The sequence below is a fragment of the Calliopsis andreniformis genome, unplaced genomic scaffold (assembly GCF_051401765.1).
Source record: "Calliopsis andreniformis isolate RMS-2024a unplaced genomic scaffold, iyCalAndr_principal scaffold0004, whole genome shotgun sequence".
Classification (NCBI taxonomy): Eukaryota; Metazoa; Arthropoda; class Insecta; order Hymenoptera; family Andrenidae; genus Calliopsis; species Calliopsis andreniformis.
Genome location: NW_027480424.1, coordinates 12836306 through 12843324, shown reverse-complemented (window position 1 = coordinate 12843324; position 7019 = coordinate 12836306).

Below are 7019 nucleotides of genomic sequence, written 5' to 3'. Positions count from 1 at the left end.
CTTAGGCCCTAACTATTCCATCTGGTGGAACAACGCCCTAGGGTAAAGCCAAGGTTGCGCTGAACGTAGAAATGACCATAACTTTCACACTGGTTGCTATCATTCGTTTTATATGATGGAAAAACTGTTGTATTTATATTGTATTTTATGCTTCTGGCGTTGACTTCTTATGCCGTAACTATTCGATCTGGTGGTGCAACGCCCTGGAGTGAAACCTAGGTTGCCCGGAACGTAGAAGTGACCATAACTTTCACACTGGTAGCAATTATTCGTTTTATACGATGGAAAAACTGTTCTATTTATTTTGTATTTTATGCTTCGGGCGTTGACTTCTAAGGCCCTAACTATTCAATCTGGTGGAGCAACGCCCTAGAGTGAAGCCTAGGTTTCGCGGAACGTAGAAATGACTATTACTTTTACACGGGTTGCAATTATTCCTGCTATAGGATGGAAAGACTGTTGTATTTTTATTGTATTTTATGCTTCACGCGTTGACTACTGAGGCCGTAGCTATTCGTTCTGGTGGATGAACGCCATAGAGTGAAGCCTAGGTTGCCCGGAACGTAGAAACGACCATATCATTCACACTGTTTGCAATTATTCATTTTATACGATGGCAATGCTGATGTATTTATATCGTATTTTATGCTTCGGGCGTTGACTTCTTAGGCCGTAGCTATTAGCTGTGGTGCAGCAACGCCCTACAGTGACGCCTAGGTTGCCCGGAACGTAGAAATGACCATTAATTTCAAAATGTTTGCTATTATTCATTTTATACGACGGAAAAACTGTTGTACTTATATTGTATTTTATTCTTATGGCGTTGAATTCTAAGTCCCCAGCTATACGATCTGGTGGAGCATCGCCCTAGAGTGAAACCTAGGTTGCCCGGAACGTAGAAATTGCCATATCATTCAAACTGGTTGCAATTATTCCTGTTATACGATGGAACAGCTGTTGTATTCATATCGTATTTTATGTCTCTGGCGTTGACTTCTTAGGCCCTAACTATTCGATCTGGTGGAGCAATGCCATAGAGTGAAACGTAGGTTGCCCAGAACGTAGAAATGACCATTACTTTCACACTGTTTGCAATAATTCATTTTATACGATGTAAAAGCTGTTGTATTTATATTGTATTTTATGCTTCTGGGGTTGACTTCTAAGGCCGTAGCTATTAGCTGTGGTGGAGCAACGCCCTACAGTGATGCCTAGGTTGCCCGGAACGTAGAAATGACCATTAATTTCAAAATGTTTGCAATTATTCATTTTATACAATGGAAAAACTGTTTTACTTATATTTTAGTTTATTCCTCTGGCGGAGAATTCCAAGTCCCTAGCTATTCGATCTGGTGGAGCAACGCCCTAGAGTGAAGCCTAGGTTGCCCGGAACGTAGAAATGCCCATCACTTTCACACAGGTAACAATTATTCGTTTTATACAATGGAAAAACTGTTCTATTTATTTTGTATTTTATGCTTCGGGCGTTTACTTCTAAGGCCCTAACTATTCGATCTGGTGGAGCAACGCCCTAGAGTGAAGCCTAGGTTGCCCGGAACGTAGAAATGAACAAAACTTTCACACTGGTAGCAATTATTCGTTTTATACAATGGAAAAGCCGTTCTATTTATTTTGTATTTTATGCTTCGGGCGTTGACTTCTATGGCCCTACCTATTCGATCTAGTGGAGCAACACCCTACAGTCAAGCCTAGGTTGCCCGGAACGTAGAAATGACCATAACATTCACACCGGTTGCAATTATTCATGCTATACGATGGAAAAACTGTTGCATTTTTATTGTATCTTATGCTTCTAGCGTTGACTTCTAAGGCCGTAGCTATTCGATGTGGTGGAGCAACGACCCAGAGTGAAGCCTAGGTTGTCCGGAACGTAGCAATGACCATTACTTTCACACTGGTTGCAATTATTCCTGTTATACGATGGCAAAGCTGCTGCATCTTTATTGTATTTTATGCTTCTGGATCGACTTCTAAGTCCCTAACTGTTCGATCTGGTGGAGCAACGCACTAGAGTGAAGCCTAGGTTGCTCGGAATGTAGAAATGTCCATAACTTTCACACTGGTTGCAATTATTCGTTTTATACGATGGAAAAGCTGTGGTATATTTATTGCATTTTATGCTTCGGGCGTTGACTTCTAAGGCCCTAACTATTCAAACTGTTGGGCCAACGCCCTAGCGTGATGCCTAGGTTGCCCGGAAAGTAGAAATGACCATAACTTTCGTACTGGTCGCAATTATTCGTTTTATAGGATGGAAAAACTGTTACATTTATATTGTATTTTATGCTTCTGGCGTTGATTTCTTAGGCCCTAACTTTTCGATCTGGTGGAACAACGCCCTAGAGTGAAGCCTAGGTTGCCCGGAACGTAGAAATGACCATCACTTTCACACTGGTTGCAATTATTCCTGTTAGACCATGGAAAAGCTCTTGCATATTTAATGTATTTTATGCTTCGGGCGTTGACTTCTAAGGCCGTAGCTATTCGATGTGGTGGAGCAACGCCCTAGAGTGACGCCTAGGTTGCCTGGAACATAGAAATGACCATTACTTTCACACTGTTTGCAATAATTCATTTTATACGATGTAAAAGCTGTTGTATTTATATTGTATTTTATGCTTCTGGGGTTGACTTCTAAGGCCGTAGCTATTAGCTGTGGTGGAGCAACGCCCTACAGTGACGCCTAGGTTGCCCGGAACGTAGAAATGACCATAACTTTCATACTGGTGGCAATTATTCGTTTTATATGATGGAAAAACTGTTATATTTATATTGTATTTTATGCTTCTGGCGTTGACTTCTTAGGCCCTAACTATTCGATCTGGTGGAACAACGCCCTAGGGTGAAGCCAAGGTTGCCCGGAACGTAGAAATGACCAGAACTTTCACACTGTTTGCTATTATTCGTTTTATACGATGGAAAAGCTGTTATATTTATATTGTATTTTATGATTCTGGCGTTGACTTCTTAGGCCCTAACTTCTCGATCTGGTGGAACAACGCCCTAGAGTGAAGCCTAGGTTGCACGGAATGTAGAAATGTCCATAACCTTCACACTGGTTGCAATTATTCGTTTTATACGATGGAAAAGCTGTTGTATTTTTATTGCATTTTATGCTTCTCGCGTTAACTTCTTAGGCCCTAACTATTCGACCTGGTGGAACAACGCCCTAGGGTGAAGCCTAGGTTGCCGGAACGTAGAAATGACGTTAACTTTCACACTGGTTCCTATTATTCGTACTATACGATGGAAAAACTGTTATATTTATATTGTATCTTATGCTTCTGGCGTTTACTTCTTAGGCCCTAACAATTCGATCTGGTGGAACAACGACCTCGAGTGAGGCCTAGGTTGCCCGGAACGTAGAATTGACCATAACTTTCACACTGGTTGCTATTATTCGTTCTATACGATGGAAAAACTGTTATATTTATATTGTATCTTATGCTTCTGGCGTTGACTTCTTAGGCCCTAACAATTCGATCTGGTGGAACAACGACCTAGAGTGAGGCCTAGGTAGCCCGGAACGTAGAAATGACCATCACTTCCATACTGGTAGCAATTAATCCTTTTATACGATGGAAAAACAGTTGTATTTTTATTGCATTTTATGCTTCCGGCGTTGACTTCTAAGGCTCTAACTATTCAATCTGTTGGAGCAATGCCCTAGGGTGAAGCCTAGGTTGCCCGGAACGTAGAAATGACGTTAATTTTCATACTGATTGCAATTACTCGTTTTATACGATTGAAAAGCTGTTGTATTTAAATTGTATTTTATGCTTCTGGCGTTGACTTCTTATGCCCTAACTATTCCATCTGGTGGAACAACGCCCTATGGTGAAGCCTAGGTTGCCCGGAACGTAGAAATGACCATAACTTTCACACCGGTAGCAATTATTCGTTTTATGCGATGGAAAAACTGTTCTATTTATTTTGTATTTTATGCTTCGGGCGTTGACTTCTAAGGCCCTAACTATTCAATCTGTTGAAGCAACGCCCTAGGGTGAAGCCTAGGTTGCCCGGAAAGTAGAAATGACCATAACTTTCATACTGGTTGTAATTATTCGTTTTATACGATGTAAAAACTGTTGTATTTATATTGTATTTTATGCTTCTGGCGTTGACTTCTAAGGCCCTAACTATTCAATCTGTTGGAGCAACGCCCTAGGGCCAAGCGTAGGTTGCCCGGAAAGTAGAAATGACGTTAACTTTCATACTGGTTGCAATTATTCGTTTTATACGATGGAAAAGCTGTTGTATTTATATTGTATTTTATGCTTCTGGCGTTCGCTTCTTAGGCCCTGACTATTCGATCTGGTGGAACAACGCCCTATGGTGAAGCCTAGGTTGACCGGAACGTAGAAATGACCATAACTTTCACACCGGTAGCAATTATTCGTTTTACACGATGGAAAAACTGTTCTATTTATTTTGTATTTTATGCTTCGGGCGTTTACTTCTAAGGCCCTAACTATTCGATCTGGTGGAGCAACGCCCTAGAGTGAAGCCTAGGTTGCCCGGAACGTAGAAATGCCCATCACTTTCACACAGGTAACAATTATTCGTTTTATACAATGGAAAAACTGTTCTATTTATTTTGTATTTTATGCTTCGGGCGTTTACTTCTAAGGCCCTAACTATTCGATCTGGTGGAGCAACGCCCTAGAGTGAAGCCTAGGTTGCCCGGAACGTAGAAATGAACAAAACTTTCACACTGGTAGCAATTATTCGTTTTATACAATGGAAAAGCCGTTCTATTTATTTTGTATTTTATGCTTCGGGCGTTGACTTCTATGGCCCTACCTATTCGATCTAGTGGAGCAACACCCTACAGTCAAGCCTAGGTTGCCCGGAACGTAGAAATGACCATAACATTCACACCGGTTGCAATTATTCATGCTATACGATGGAAAAACTGTTGCATTTTTATTGTATCTTATGCTTCTAGCGTTGACTTCTAAGGCCGTAGCTATTCGATGTGGTGGAGCAACGACCCAGAGTGAAGCCTAGGTTGTCCGGAACGTAGCAATGACCATTACTTTCACACTGGTTGCAATTATTCCTGTTATACGATGGCAAAGCTGCTGCATCTTTATTGTATTTTATGCTTCTGGATCGACTTCTAAGTCCCTAACTGTTCGATCTGGTGGAGCAACGCACTAGAGTGAAGCCTAGGTTGCTCGGAATGTAGAAATGTCCATAACTTTCACACTGGTTGCAATTATTCGTTTTATACGATGGAAAAGCTGTGGTATATTTATTGCATTTTATGCTTCGGGCGTTGACTTCTAAGGCCCTAACTATTCAAACTGTTGGGCCAACGCCCTAGCGTGATGCCTAGGTTGCCCGGAAAGTAGAAATGACCATAACTTTCGTACTGGTCGCAATTATTCGTTTTATAGGATGGAAAAACTGTTACATTTATATTGTATTTTATGCTTCTGGCGTTGATTTCTTAGGCCCTAACTTTTCGATCTGGTGGAACAACGCCCTAGAGTGAAGCCTAGGTTGCCCGGAACGTAGAAATGACCATCACTTTCACACTGGTTGCAATTATTCCTGTTAGACCATGGAAAAGCTCTTGCATATTTAATGTATTTTATGCTTCGGGCGTTGACTTCTAAGGCCGTAGCTATTCGATGTGGTGGAGCAACGCCCTAGAGTGACGCCTAGGTTGCCTGGAACATAGAAATGACCATTACTTTCACACTGTTTGCAATAATTCATTTTATACGATGTAAAAGCTGTTGTATTTATATTGTATTTTATGCTTCTGGGGTTGACTTCTAAGGCCGTAGCTATTAGCTGTGGTGGAGCAACGCCCTACAGTGACGCCTAGGTTGCCCGGAACGTAGAAATGACCATAACTTTCATACTGGTGGCAATTATTCGTTTTATATGATGGAAAAACTGTTATATTTATATTGTATTTTATGCTTCTGGCGTTGACTTCTTAGGCCCTAACTATTCGATCTGGTGGAACAACGCCCTAGGGTGAAGCCAAGGTTGCCCGGAACGTAGAAATGACCAGAACTTTCACACTGTTTGCTATTATTCGTTTTATACGATGGAAAAGCTGTTATATTTATATTGTATTTTATGATTCTGGCGTTGACTTCTTAGGCCCTAACTTCTCGATCTGGTGGAACAACGCCCTAGAGTGAAGCCTAGGTTGCACGGAATGTAGAAATGTCCATAACCTTCACACTGGTTGCAATTATTCGTTTTATACGATGGAAAAGCTGTTGTATTTTTATTGCATTTTATGCTTCTCGCGTTAACTTCTTAGGCCCTAACTATTCGACCTGGTGGAACAACGCCCTAGGGTGAAGCCTAGGTTGCCGGAACGTAGAAATGACGTTAACTTTCACACTGGTTCCTATTATTCGTACTATACGATGGAAAAACTGTTATATTTATATTGTATCTTATGCTTCTGGCGTTTACTTCTTAGGCCCTAACAATTCGATCTGGTGGAACAACGACCTCGAGTGAGGCCTAGGTTGCCCGGAACGTAGAATTGACCATAACTTTCACACTGGTTGCTATTATTCGTTCTATACGATGGAAAAACTGTTATATTTATATTGTATCTTATGCTTCTGGCGTTGACTTCTTAGGCCCTAACAATTCGATCTGGTGGAACAACGACCTAGAGTGAGGCCTAGGTAGCCCGGAACGTAGAAATGACCATCACTTCCATACTGGTAGCAATTAATCCTTTTATACGATGGAAAAACAGTTGTATTTTTATTGCATTTTATGCTTCCGGCGTTGACTTCTAAGGCTCTAACTATTCAATCTGTTGGAGCAATGCCCTAGGGTGAAGCCTAGGTTGCCCGGAACGTAGAAATGACGTTAATTTTCATACTGATTGCAATTACTCGTTTTATACGATTGAAAAGCTGTTGTATTTAAATTGTATTTTATGCTTCTGGCGTTGACTTCTTATGCCCTAACTATTCCATCTGGTGGAACAACGCCCTATGGTGAAGCCT